Here is a 14,666-nt window from a genome sequence, read left to right as displayed (position 1 = left end):
TATATTGATATGGATCCACTTAAAGTGTTCTACTTGGATCATCTTCGATCCCTATGCGCTCATGCTGAAACCCCAACTAGCCTAGTTGATGGGAAATCTTTAGATGAGCATGCTCATTTTGTGCGTCACCGTTTGTCTGAAAAAGGGAGACTCTTATGAAATCAAATAAACAAATTGATGTGTTATGCTTGGAATCTTTGTGAAATTTATGATTTTACTTGTTGCTCTGAAAACATTAAGAAACACCTTCCCTGCCAATGTGAGTTTAGTGATAATGGAATCGTATCTTCATATGCTAGGGGTGTTTATAATTACTATGATGTTCAACAAATTGAAGAATTTGTTGCTTTTAAGGGTGCTTATGAAATTGCTTCTTTGATTGAAACGTATGGTGCTACTCTTTACAAATCTGAAAATTTTGCCATACTTAAATATTGTTTATGATAATTATGCTTCCAATGCCTAAGTTAAACCATATATTGAGGACTCCTCCGCTGTCCAAGAAGAAGCTAATATTTCGCAGGAGTCTATGAAAGAAGAAAATAATGATATGCATGAATCTATAGATAATTATGATTCCGATGATTTGATTGAAATATCCCTTGATGAACGTGATGCTTGCTATTCTTGTGGCCATGATGCCAATATTTATGAAGATGAATTTGCTATAGTTCCTTATGTTAAACATGAGATCGTTGCTATTGCACCCATACTTGATAGTTCCTTCGATGAAAAGCATGATTGCAATGATTTTACTATAAATTCTCTTGATGTCAATTGTGTTAATGATATGCAAAACTCTAAGCTTGGGGATGCTAGTTTTGCTATGTCTACTACTTGTTGCAATGATCATGATTGGAGTGATTCTTCTTATGATCTTGAAAATTTATTTAAGCCCCATGATGAATATGAGATTGATAATAGTGTTTGCAATAATATTGAAAGTGGGTTTGGAAGAGTGTCAACTTTAGATCCCACATATTTGGAGAATGTTCAATCTTATGGTATTTTTCATAAAAGTGGGTTTGGAGAGGTCATGACTTTAGTTAATGTTAATCCCACTATTTTGGAAGAGTGTCAACTTTGCATGCATGTGGATCGTGTTGAAAATATTTTATGTGATAGCTATTTTGTTGAATCTGCTTACGATCCCACATGTAATTATTATGAGAGAGAGGAAAATATGGTTGTAGAAATTTTCATAATAATAAATTACCTCTCGTTATGTTGAGATTGGTATTGTTTCTTTCCGCTTCCTTGCATATGCTAGTTTTTGCTTGCTATGATAATTTGTTTGCCTGTAATAATATGCCTATGCATAGGAAGTATGTTAGACTTAGATGTGTTTGTCACGTGTTTTATGATGCTCTATTTGCGCTTCAATTCTTGTCTTTCATGTGAGCATCATTAAAATTATCAATGCCTAGCTAAAAGGCTTTAAAGAAAAGTGCTTGTTGGGAGGCAACCCAATTTTATTTTTAGTTTTTTGCTTTTTGCTTCTGTTTAGGAATAAATATTTGATCTATCCTCTTGTTAGGTTTGTTTTTATGTTTTAATTAGTGTTTGTGCCAAGTTTAATCTATAGGATCTTCTTGGATGATAGTTATTTGATCTTGCTGAAAATTCCAGAAACTTTCTGTTCACGAAAATAATTGTTGAAAATCACCAGAACGTGATAAAATATTGATTCCAATTTCTGCTGATCAATAAACAAATTTTCTAGGTCATCCTATTTTGGCTGAATTTTTGGAGTTCCAGAAGTTTGCGTTAGTTACAGATTACTACAGACTGTTCTGTTTTTGACAGATTCTGTTTTTCGTGTGTTGTTTGCTTATTTTTATGAATCTATGGCTAGTAAAATAGTTTATAAACCATAGATAAGTTGGAATACAGTAGGTTTAACACCAATATAAATAAAGAATGAGTTCATTACAGTACCTTGAAGTGGTGTTTTGTTTTCTTTCGCTAACAAAGCTCACAAGATTTTCTGCTGAGTTTTGTGTTGTGAAGTTTTCAAGTTTTGGGTGAAAGATTTGATCGATTATGGAACAAGGAGTGGCAAGAGCCTAAGCTTGGGGATGCCCATTGTAACATCCCAAAATTCTAAATTTTGGAATGTTATAATAAACAGATAGATTGGATTGATTGTTTGATTGATTGACTGAAAGTGAGTGAATTCGAAATCTTTTGAAAGTTAAATGAGAGGGAATAAAAGGACTTTCCCAAACTTTCATTTTGCTTTTATGATCTCCGTGAATTCAAATTCTTTTCATCACAAAACCCTGGAGAGAAGATGACATGACTTCTTCCATTTATTTAAATGACAAAGGGGTGTTGAAAATATTTGAATTTCATTTGAAAATATTTCCCATTTCTGAAACTTTATGCAACTCAATGATTTTCACGAGAGAAGATAAAATGACTTCTTCAAAACAAATGAAATATGAGTTGGGAGTTTCAAAGGATTAAAATCAAAGTCCCATTGAAATTATTTTTCAATATTGGAGTTATTTGAGTTTTATTCAAATTATTTTTCTCCAAAAATAAAATATACAGAAAATAGGGTAACATGATTCCCTACATCAGAAAATTGGAGAAAAATAAATTTGAAATCATTTTGGTATTTTTAAAATGATTTTTATTGGATTTTATTAAGGCAGTAGCGCTGTTTGATTTATTTGAATTTTTGAGGATTTTATTTGCCTTTAGAAAAATGTCCACGTCGTAGGAAATCTTTTTCTGAAAGTTTTGATATATTATATGCCTATATAATATTTTGATTTATTTCGTTTTCATTTACTTTTTGTTTGTCTAAAAATGTTTAAAAAAAAACCTCCCCTCCGACTGGGCCGGCCCAGCTCCCAGGCCAGGCCGCGGCCCAGCCCAGCTCGCCCGTCGCCCCGTCCCCGATCTCCCGCAGGAGACCGGCTCCTGCACGCCGACCGCCGCCGCCATGGACGCCGTGTCGCCCCCGGCCTCCTCCTACCCCTTCTCCACGCCACCTCCTCGCCCCCTCTTAAATAGCTCCGCCCCGACCCCCCCTCTCTCTGCTCCCGCCGCCGCCCGCTCCCGCATAGCCGCCGCCGCCGGCGAGATCCGCCGCCTCGCCCCGCGCTCCTCCATCGCCCTCGGCCACTGCCGTCACCACCGCCGTCACCGCCGCATCGCGCCGCCCCTTCCCCGCTACTCCGTAGTCGCCACCGACGCCCGGAGCCGTCGCCCCGTTCATCACCGAGCCGCCGCCGTCGTCTTCTCCGGCGATGTCGACGCCCACCGCCGCGGTAAGCCACCGGCCGCCCTCGTCCGTTCGATCTAGGATGGACGGCTAGGATTAGATCTAGTCGGTTTTATTTTTTATTTGCGAACCGGTATAACCGCCGCCCCGGTTTTGTTTAAAAAAAACGGTTAAGTTTTTTAGTAGAGCTATTCAATGAACGTTCTCTATTTAGAACTAGTTAGCGAGCGTTCGCTATTTAGACTTTTCCTTTTATTTTAGTTTTCTGCCAGGGACCCGTTTGTGATGATTTTATTTACAGATTAGTCCATGATTTTCAAACGTCTATAACTTTTTACTCGTTTGTCCAAATCCAACGAAACCAACGCCCACGTCTTCGTTATGATCTCCTCTATCCAGTAAAACAACTTAAACATGTTTTTGAAAGTTTTAAAATTTGTTTTCAAACAGATTTGAATTTGAATCTTCTTTTGATCATAACTTGAGTTCCGTAGCTCCGTTTGAGTTGATTCTTTTTGCAAATCGAAGCTCTTGACCTAAACTTTCTGATAAGGCCAAATTCACATAATTTTGGTACTGTTAGAAATTGTTTTATGTTGCTAGAGTTATTCGCTTGGTTTTGATGTTTACCGAACTCGTCTTATTCGTTCTTCTCGATCCTTTGAGTGATTGCTTATGTGTGGTTACTATTGCTTGCTCCCGATAGATTGACCGGAGTGAGACGAATAGATCTATCCAGAGTTTTGAGTGCGAATCATCTTCATCAACAGTGCAGGCAAGTTCACACTTTGATCATATCCCTTTCATACCCAGTTTTTATGCATTAGATTCAACCCTCAAACATTGCATGAGTAGGATTGATAACATGTGGGTATTGGGAAGTAGTTGATGAGGTAGTACCTATTGCCCTGTTTATTATCAAACCCTTGGGAGTTACTTCTACGTTGCTTTTATTATTGCCATGCTATGCTCGTAGACGTGGATTGGTTTTTGAGAGATATTCATGACAGATGTGAGATTGTTAATAATGGTTTACCTAAGGTGGCAACTAAAACTCACATCTGGGTGGATTGAGGCACCTGGAGAACCCAGTGTTGCCTGTTTGTATAAGGACCGCCACCCAGGCTCAAAGGGATCATAAGATTATTCATGCTAGAAACTTCCGTGTGCAGCCACAAGCTATTATGGGCTCTAGCATAGTTGAGTAGGTTACAGGATCTCTTGAAGAGGTGGGCTAGCAGATGTAGGGGAAAGTAGGTGTACCGATCCATCCAGAGTAAAGAGTGATTGTTTCTGAAAGACTGTGTCTCGGTCATCCGTTTCTCAAACATCATGCAGTGCGAGAATCAAGCGGAGGCGATCGAGTCTTGTGGGGAAAAGTGAGCAAACCTCTGCAGAGTGTACAAACTAATCATGATTAGCCGTGTCCCCGGTTATGGACATCTTGAGTATCTAGTTCTTGGATTATCGCGTTGATCTCATCATGTTACTTTAATTAAATTTGTTGGGTTAATGATGATACTTAATTGGGATTGAGTTGGAGGTACCTTCTCAATGTTTCACAACCACCATGATAGTTAAATAAAATTTATTCCTTTGAAGTAGGGAAAAATTGGCTTTTCGCAAAAACATTATAACCATAGAGCTTTTCCACCAGCCATATATGCATGTAGTGATAGCCTTTGTTCATTATTTTCTCTATGGTGTGAATTTGCCAGCATATTCCATGTGCTGACCCATTTTCGGGCTGCAACGTTTCATGTTGCAGGATATCTTACGACGAGTAAGTGATACGTTAGGGTTACGATTTCTACACTCAACTTTGCCGTTGGTGTTGATGGGAATCCACAACCTTGTTACTTCCGCTATTTGGATTGAGGTAATAGTATTTACGTTACTTTATACATGTGATTTACCTCTGTTATAAATCCTCGAGTACTGTGTGTGTCAGCATACCGATCCAGGGATGACACTTAAGCACAGAGACTTGATCCATTCGGGTCGGGTCGCTACAAGATGGTATCAGAGCACATGTTGACTGTAGGACGTGACCCTAGAAACTGGCAAGCCCATAGGAAGGATTTTCCCTAAAACTTTCCTTTTCAAAAAAAGATCTTTTACCTCTCTTCTCTTTTGAGCTTATTCAAATATTCCCTTTTAGTGAGACCATATCCCTTTCCCCTTTTGACCACTCAAAGATTCGACGGATGAGACCACTTCAAGAAATACAAGATATCGGACAACTAAGACCATTCGGAATGAAGAGGATTTTACCGTGCATTATGATAATGGAAACTATAACAGTTGAAGACTCCGAAGACTGGGAGAATTTGAAGGCTCTGAAGAATTGCCAGATGTGTATGACCTAGGAAGGTTACCCTTATGGAACTTGGCAGACTATGGAAGCTGTCAATACCCGAGATCAAGGGGTATCGGAGAAAGACCGAAACATGGAGAGTTAGAAACTCAAAAGTTCTGTCAAGGAAAACCCTAAGGCAGGAGATATCAACTATGGAGAGATAGCTCATGGAAATGACAAGAGCAGAAACACGGCTATCCATGATGTTATCGTCCGCCTATGCTATTGTCACCGTGCGGACTTAAGCATGCAGATGCATGGAAGGATTGGATGGTAGAAGGCTGATGGAGCACCTATCAGCAAGATGAAGTTTTAACTTTAGACTGGTGTATCACCAGGGTCTGGAGCATTACATCAGGAAGTTTAAAGATGAACCTTCAGGAAGCAGTATTCGACAAGTAAGCGTTTCGTGAAGAACTCAGAACCCAGAAGTTGAAAGTAGCCATGATGGAGGAGCAAAACCTCGAGACATCAAAGACTCGTCAGGAACTGAAGGACAGTAGGATCATGGTTCATGTCAAGGATGTTGAAACCCAGAAGTTTGGAGCGCAACTCCAGAAATATTAAAGGACGTCATGAGAGACTTCGCGTCAACAGAGATGATTTGGCAAAAGAACTTGAGAAGGACAAGCATGATCGGAAGAAGCCATTGGAGGCATGAACAAGACTTGAAGAGTTTGGCGACGTTGAAGACTTATTGACCTTTAGAAGACCAAACCCCTGTTATACCTATGTTAGATGCGACGTTTGTGAGCTGTCATTTGTTTGTTGTTTTTCCGACAGCCACAATAAAAAAAATCTGTCTTTTCAAAACTTTTGTTTGTATTGTGTGCATCCCTCTCGACCTCTCTTATCTCACCCCAAACCCATGGACCCAATAGAGGATGAATGGAGATGAGCCTGTATTTTTTGGATCGATGAGTCAATTGGAGACGGACCGATGGGTTCAGAACATGGAGGATCACATGAAGAATAACCCTATAGTCGGAAAGGATATGACCCGGCATGCTCTTCAATGTTTTGAAAGAGGTGCTGCTACTTGGTGGAGGATGTACCAAACCATCAATGGATGGCAAGAAGTAACCACTTGGAAAGAATTTAAGTGGACTCTACAAAGATCTCGTCTTGTGTCCCAAAAATTTAAGCCTTATGGAAAGGATATGAAGAAACCTTGTGCATACAAGCCTTGTGGAGAAATAGGACACAACCATAAGGAACACAAGGATGAATGCCCTAATTGTGAAGGAAGTCACCCAGCTGAAAAATGCCCAACTAGGCAGATCACTTGTTTCTTGTGTGAAGGGACTACCCACTACCCTGCTCAGTGTCACATCTACCCCATGGCACAAAGGACTATCCAGCAGAAGAAAGAAGAGACGAAAAGAGCCCTCATGGAAAGTTTAGAGGAATCTGTGATGAAGGAAGAGGTGGAGGACACACCCAAATAAGAACCAAATAAACCCTGCACCAAGTCATGCTATTCATGTGGAGAAGAAGGACACATCTCCCAAAATTGTCTGAATGGGGATTTAGTAGAATTTCCGACAGAGGAAGTAGAGTATGACCCACAGGAAATAGAAGCCCTGATTGGAACGGAAAAGTCTAGGAAGAGAAGTAGATTGGATCCCAGGAACAACCCAATTTCTACAAAGAAAGACCTGAGTCATATCACATGTTTCAGGTGCAAAAATTCAGGACACTACTTCAATGATTGCCCAAAAGGGAAGATGAGGACCCCAGGAGGCTATATAATCACAAGGAAACCCCGAGATATGTCAGAAGTAATATGTTTCCGTTGTGATGAAGCAGGGCACGTTGCCAGAGAATGCCCCAAGGAGACGAAGACCTATGATAAATAGTTGAGTGCAACGAGAAATATAGTAGTAGAAGTGTGGACATTTCTTTTATTAGTGAGGTGTCGGATTGAGGCATGTAATGGAATGCAGGAGATTTTAATAATTTGAAAATCAATAAAGTTAGCATCATTGGTATTGATTTGGATTCTATGAGTTGTTACTCTATGAAGAAAGATTTTGACCATTTTCGAGGATATGAGAAATATGGTCTATGGAAGATTGTGCATTTTAAAGGTGGTAGTACCCTGTGAGGAAACTTGACCCTTGGAAAAAGGTAATGATATTCCACGAAGTGGATTTCGAACAAAATAAGTATGAGTTTTATTTTGATATGTTGGATACCCCAAGAATATGAGGGTATGGAGTATTATTGGATGTAAAGGAGGTAGTCTATGAAATTGGAGGCAGAGCATGTCTTCGTGTGTTCCCTCTGCGAGGAGTTAAACTATTTGGAGTTAAGGGAAAGTTAGCCCCGATATTTGTAGGACCATACCGAGTTTTGGAACGTATGGGAGAAGTGGCCAACAAGTTGGAGTCACCCGAAGGACTGTCATGAGTTCATGATGTGTTTCACCTTTCCCAGTTGAAGAAGTGCCATGCAGAGATGGCCAATATTCCCCTGTAAGGACGCTTGATCCTAGAAAGGATAATGATGTTCCACGAAGTGGAGTATGGACTTCATAAGTATAAGTGTTTTTTTATCTCGGTATGTGGGATATCCCACGAGGATGAAGAGTACTATTGGATATAAAGGAGGTATGATGTTGGAAATATGTACCAATGGAAATTCCATGATGAGTCTGAGTAATCATGTCCTAGTTTGGTGCCAATAGAAGGAAGGAAGACAGTATAATTGGATGGATTTTAAGTATGCTAGGAAGTTGGATGTTGGATTAAGGATCAGTTTCCCCAATGATGAGTTCAAGGTTTACCAGTGATGAGATGGGCCATAACCCACAGGCCCCAGGACCTGCCAAGAAGCAAGCGCATTCTTGCTGAAGGAAAAACCCTGGAAGAAGTTACGATTTTATCGACAGACGATTTTATAGGAGTAACGCAAAAACCTGAGAGTTGTGAAGGAACGATAGATGTTTGTTTGGCTTGCAGAATCCATGGATTTATTCGAACTTGGTTCGTCGACAAGAGAAATTCTGCAATGCTTGCGAGGATGACAAGAGCCTAAGCTTGGGGATGCCCCGGAAGGCATCCCCTCTTTCGTCTACTTCCATCCGTAACTTTACTTGGAGCTATATTTTTATTCACCACATGATATGTGTTTTGCTTGGAGCATCTTGTATAATTTGAGTCTTTGCTTTTTAGTTTACCACAATCATCCTTTCTGTACACACCTTTTGAGAGAGACACACATGATTCGTAATTCATTAGAATACTCTATGCGCTTCACTTATATCTTTTGAGCTATATAGTTTTTGCTCTAGTGCTTCACTTATATCTTTTAGAGCACGGCGGTGGTTTTGTTTTATAGAAACTATTATTCTCTCATGCTTCACTTATATTATTTTGAGAGTCTTAAACAGCATGGTAATTTGCTTCAATTGGGAAATTAATCCTAATATGTTAGGTATTCAAGACTAGTAAAAAACTTTCTTATGAGTGTGCTGAATGCTAAGAGAAGTTTGATGCTTGATGATTGTTTTGAGATATGGAGGTAGTGATATTAAAGTTGTGCTAGTTGAGTAGTTGTGAATTTGAGAAATACTTGTGTTAAAGTTTGCAAGTCCCGTGCATTCACGTATGGTAAACGTTATGTAACAAATTTGAAACATGAGGTGTTCTTTGATTGTCCTCCTTATGAGTGGCGGCCGGGGACGAGCGATGGTATTTTCCTACCAATCTATCCCCCTAGGAGCATGCGCGTAATGCTTGGTTTTTGATGACTTGTAGATTTTTGCAATAAGTATGTGAGTTCTTTATGACTAATGTTGAGTCCATGGATTATACGCACTCTTACCCTTCCATCATTGCTAGCCTCTTCGGTACCGTGCATTGCCCTTTCTCACATTGAGAGTTGGTGCAAACTTCGCCGGTGCATCCAAACCCCGTGATATGATACACTCTTTCACACATAAACCTCCTTATATCTTCCTCAAAACAGCCACCATACCTACCTATTATGGCATTTCCATAGCCATTCCGATATATATTGCCATGCAACTTTCCACCGTTCCGTTTATCATGACACGTTCATCATTGTCATATTGCTTTGCATGATCATGTAGTTGACATCGTATTTGTGGCAAAGCCACCGTTCATAATTTTTCATACATGTCACTCTTGATTCATTGCTATCCCGGTATACCGCCGGAGGCATTCATATAGAGTCATACTTTGTTCTAGTATCGAGTTGTAATCATTGAGCTGTAAATAAATAGAAGTGTGATGATCATCATTCATAGAGCATTGTCCCAAAAAAAAGAGAAAGGCCAAAAAAAGGAAGGCCCAAAAAAAGAGGGACAATGCTACTATCCTTTTCCCACACTTGTGCTTCAAAGTAGCACAATGATCTTTCATGATAGAGAGTCTCTTATTTTGTCACTTTCATATACTAGTGGGAATTTTTCATTATAGAACTTGGCTTGTATATTCCAACAATGGGCTTCCTCAAATGCCCTAGGTCTTCGTGAGCAAGCAAGTTGGATGCACACCCACTTAGTTTCCTTTGTTGAGCTTTCATGCATTTATAGCTCTAGTGCATCCGTTGCATGGCAATCCCTACTCCTTGCATTAACATCAATCGATGGGCATCTCCATAGCTCATTAATTAGCTGCGTTGATGTGAGACTTCCTCCTTTTTTGTCTTCTCCACATAACCCCCATCATTATATTCTATTCCATCCATAGTGCTATATCCATGGCTCACGCTCATGTATTGCGTGAAAGTTGAAAAAGTTTGAGATTACTAAAGTATGAAACAATTGTTTGGCTTGTCATCGAGGTTGTGCATGATGAGAGCATTCTTGTGTGACGAAAATGGAGCATGACTAGACTATATGATTTTGTAGGGATGAACTTTCTTTGGCCATGATATTTTGAGAAGACATAATTGCTTAGTTAGTATGCTTGAAGTATTATTACTTTTATGTCAATATTAAACTTTTATATTGAATCTTTCGGATCTGAATATTCATACCACAATTAAGAAAATTACATTGAAATTATGCCAAGTAGCATTCCACATCAAAAATTCTGTTTTTATCATTTACCTACTCGAGGACGAGCAGGAATTAAGCTTGGGGATGCTTGATACGTCTCCAACGTATCTATAATTTTTGATTGTTCCATGCTATATTATATTCTGTTTTGGACATTAATGGGCTTTATTATACACTTCTATTATTTTTGGGACTAACCTATTAACCGGAGGCCCAGCCCAGAATTGCTTTTTTTGCCTATTTCAGAGTTTCGCAGAAAAAGAATATCAAACGGAGTCCAAACAGAATGAAACCTTCGGGAACGTGATTTTCGGAACAAACATGATCCAGAGGACTTGGACCCTACGTCAAGACATCAACCAGGAAGGCACGAGGTAGGGGCGCGCCTACCCCCCAGGCGCTCCCTCCACCCTCGTGGGCCCCACGTTGCTCCACCGACGTACTTCTTCCTCCTATATACCTACGTACCCCCAAACTACCAGATACGGAGCCAAAAACCTAATTCCACCGCCGCAACCTTCTGTACCCGTGAGATCCCATCTTGGGGCCTTTTCCGGAGCTCCGCCAGAGGGGGCATCAATCACGGAGGGCTTCTACATCAACACCATAGCCTCTCCGATGATGTGTGAGTAGTTTACCTCAGACCTTCGGGTCCATAGTTATTAGCTAGATGGCTTCTTCTCTCTTTTTAGATCTCAATACAATGTTCTCCCCCTCTCTTGTGGAGATCTATTAGATGTAATCTTCTTTTGCGGTGTGTTTGTTGAGACCGATGAATTGTGGGTTTATGATCAAGTTTATCTATGAACAATATTTGAATCTTCTCTGAATTCTTTTATGTATGATTGGTTATCTTTGCAAGTCTCTTCGAATTATCAGTTTGGTTTGGCCTACTAGATTGATCTTTCTTGCAATGGGAGAAGTGCTTAGCTTTGGGTTCGATCTTGCGGTGTCCTTTCCCAGTGACAGCAGGGGCAGCAAGGCACGTATTGTATTGTTTCCATCGAGGATAAAAATATGGGGTTTATATCATATTGCATGAGTTTATCCCTCTACATCATGTCATCTTTCTTAATGCGTTACTCTGTTCTTTATGAACTTAATACTCTGGATGCATGCTGGATAGCGGTCGATGTGTGGAGTAATAGTAGTAGATGCAGGCAGGAGTCGGTCTACTTGTCTCGGACGTGATGCCTATATACATGATCATACCTAGATATTCTCATAACTATGCTCAATTCTGTCAATTGCTCAACAGTAATTTGTTCACCCACCGTAATACTTATGCTCTCGAGAGAAGCCACTAGTGAAACCTATGGCCCCCGGGTCTATTTTCCATCATATTAATCTTCCAACACTTAGCTATTTTTATTGCCTTTATTTTTTACTTTGCATCTTTATCATAAAAATACCAAAAATCTTATCTTATCATATCTATCATATCTCACTTTCGTAAGTGACCGTGAAGGGATTGACAACCCCTTTATTGCGTTGGTTGCGAGGATTTTATTTGTTTGTGTAGGTGCGAGGGACTCGTGCGTGGCCTCCTACTGGATTGATACCTTGGTTCTCAAAAACTGAGGGAAATACTTACACTGCTTTACTGCATCACCCTTTCCTCTTCAAGGGAAAACCAACGCAGTGCTCAAGAGGTAGCAAGGAAGTCCGTCCATGATGATATTTTCCAAGGCCCGTTATCTGTAAATTTTATTCGTCAATAGATTCATCTCTGAACGGGAAGAAATTGGTCAATAAATACCTAGAGGCATGTTTCATCAACAACTAACATGGCCACTACTGGAAAAGGGAGGACTCCTCCCATGGGATTTGCAAAAATCCAGGTTGATGCCGGCATTGCTAGATCAGGGTTGGGGCCCAGCGGCTGCAGTTTGTCGAGATTATTTTATAAATTACCTAGGATCATCTACATTTGTAGTGAACGGTGATCTGGGCGTGGTCTCGCTCGAAGTAATCGCTTGGCGTGAGGCCTTGTGTTTAGCTGATGATCTATATTGTTGAGGAATTTTATGGTTGCAACTAATTGTAAGCAAGCGGACAATGACATAGCTATCAGCAGTTCTAGACGGTATGGCATGATGATCAACGAAATTAAACCGAGGGCTGCGGAGTTCAACTGTAGTTGTAGTTTCGAAGGGCAAGCTTCAAATGGCGGGGCTCATAGTTTAGCTAGGTTTTCTCATTATCTTGATTGGGGCCGCTATGTCGCTAGGTCAACCCCACGATCCCATTTGTATACACCCCTCTGATAACTATTGATGAACAAACCTCGGCAATTCTAAAATAAATATGGAATAATCTCAGAAATATATATTAAATATGTATCCAATGCACTCAAAAAAGAATACGCTATAGCGTGAGTAGTTCAAAAGGAGGATTACAACGAAAAATAGCGATTATGGGTTGACCCGAGGAGGGAGAGATGAGGACTGGTTAGCAAGGTTCATCAAGCTCGCACGAGGAGCTCAAAGGGTAATGAATGTTGTGTTGGGCTTATAAACATGTTTGGTTGAAGTTATGGTTCCTCAACTTGACACTCATCATGGTGGAAATGGGTAGAGGAGATTGAGGAGGGGGAAATGAATTTTAAGAAATACCACATTAAGCTTAACAAATAATTATGTTTTCAACGTATCAGCTAGAACAGAGATATCTAGATTGTCCGGCTACTCTGACGATGATAACCCACAAGGCCACAACCAACCATGGTGGGCAAAAACCATCGTGGTTCTATGAAGGGAGTGACAACGTTGAGCCACCCTACCGAGCCTCCCCTCCCTCGCGTGCTGGGGTGAACGGTGGGAGGGGGGAGCTTCTTAGGAGTGAGCGAGAGGAAAGATAATGAAATAAAGGATAAGATGCACCGCTACATGAGAACTAACTGCCGTGCTAGAGAGATGTAAAGCTCTTTCAGGCGACAAGCAACTAGAATGAGGCACAAGCATGCGTACGTGGTGTCCTGGACGAGGGGGTCATCGCCATGTTGGTTCCCGGCTGGGAGGACTGGGATATGACCCCTAGGGCAGTTCTGTTATGGGTCACTCTGGATGCCCTGTAGGGAATTACATGAAGATTTCGGTAGACTTGGAGCACCATCCGGAGATACCAAAGGTGCGGAGGACTATACCTCCACCGACATAGCCCTAGGCCCCCAGTTTGTTATATAAGTTGGGGGTCAGGCTTGTCTTAGACCATATTCAATCTATTGTACTCTACCCCGTACACAACACACCCCAACGCAATAAAACACAAGCATGACGTAGGGTATTATCTCCTCTGGAGAGCCTGCACCTGTGTAGACCTTGCCTCATGTTACCATCGTGCCAAGTCGCCTAATTAGGATACCTTACAAGGGGATCTGACGGATTTAGCTTTGACAGAAAGTAAACGTGATGATGTGGCAATCAGGTAGAGTGTATGTGATGGTGCACCCAAGTGTCTACTCGCCGAATAATGCGGCCATCTTGAAGTACCCCTTTCAAAACATGATGCGGGTGGACCAAATGGGCAATAGATTGACCACAATCTTCATATCCTCTACCCCTTGTCAACGTTCTTCTTCTTGATTGGAGCGGTGAAAATGTTTTTTTAATTTTACACAAAAAGAGAGCTGAAAAATGCCATGCGTGTGCACACTCCTTCATTCTGTGGGTGCATGCATGCCCTCTCCCAGCGCCTCCCACGTGCGTGCTCCCCCCTTTAAACAACTCAAGGCCTTCCATGATGCGGAAAAGCACGCCGCAACAACCTTGCACAGTGCACTCCCATGATTGTCGGTTGATCGTGGGTGCATTTGACCATGGAGGAGCGACTCCGTGCTCGAAGGTCCATGTGATCTCGTTACCAATAAACTCATGTACACACTTTTCCCAAAAATCTTGATAATATCTATACATATACATTGATTGATTGATAGTTGTGTGTCATGGTAGATTGGTGCCCAAATTTGCTTATTTGTAATCTGTAAAAAAAGAGAAGGGCAACAAACACAATTCCAGTACAATGCACATATTGATTCGCAAATA

The sequence above is a fragment of the Triticum aestivum genome, chromosome 2D (assembly GCF_018294505.1).
Source record: "Triticum aestivum cultivar Chinese Spring chromosome 2D, IWGSC CS RefSeq v2.1, whole genome shotgun sequence".
Classification (NCBI taxonomy): domain Eukaryota; kingdom Viridiplantae; phylum Streptophyta; class Magnoliopsida; order Poales; family Poaceae; genus Triticum; species Triticum aestivum.
The sequence above is the reverse complement of the archived record's forward strand: the minus strand, read 5'-3'. Positions refer to the sequence as shown.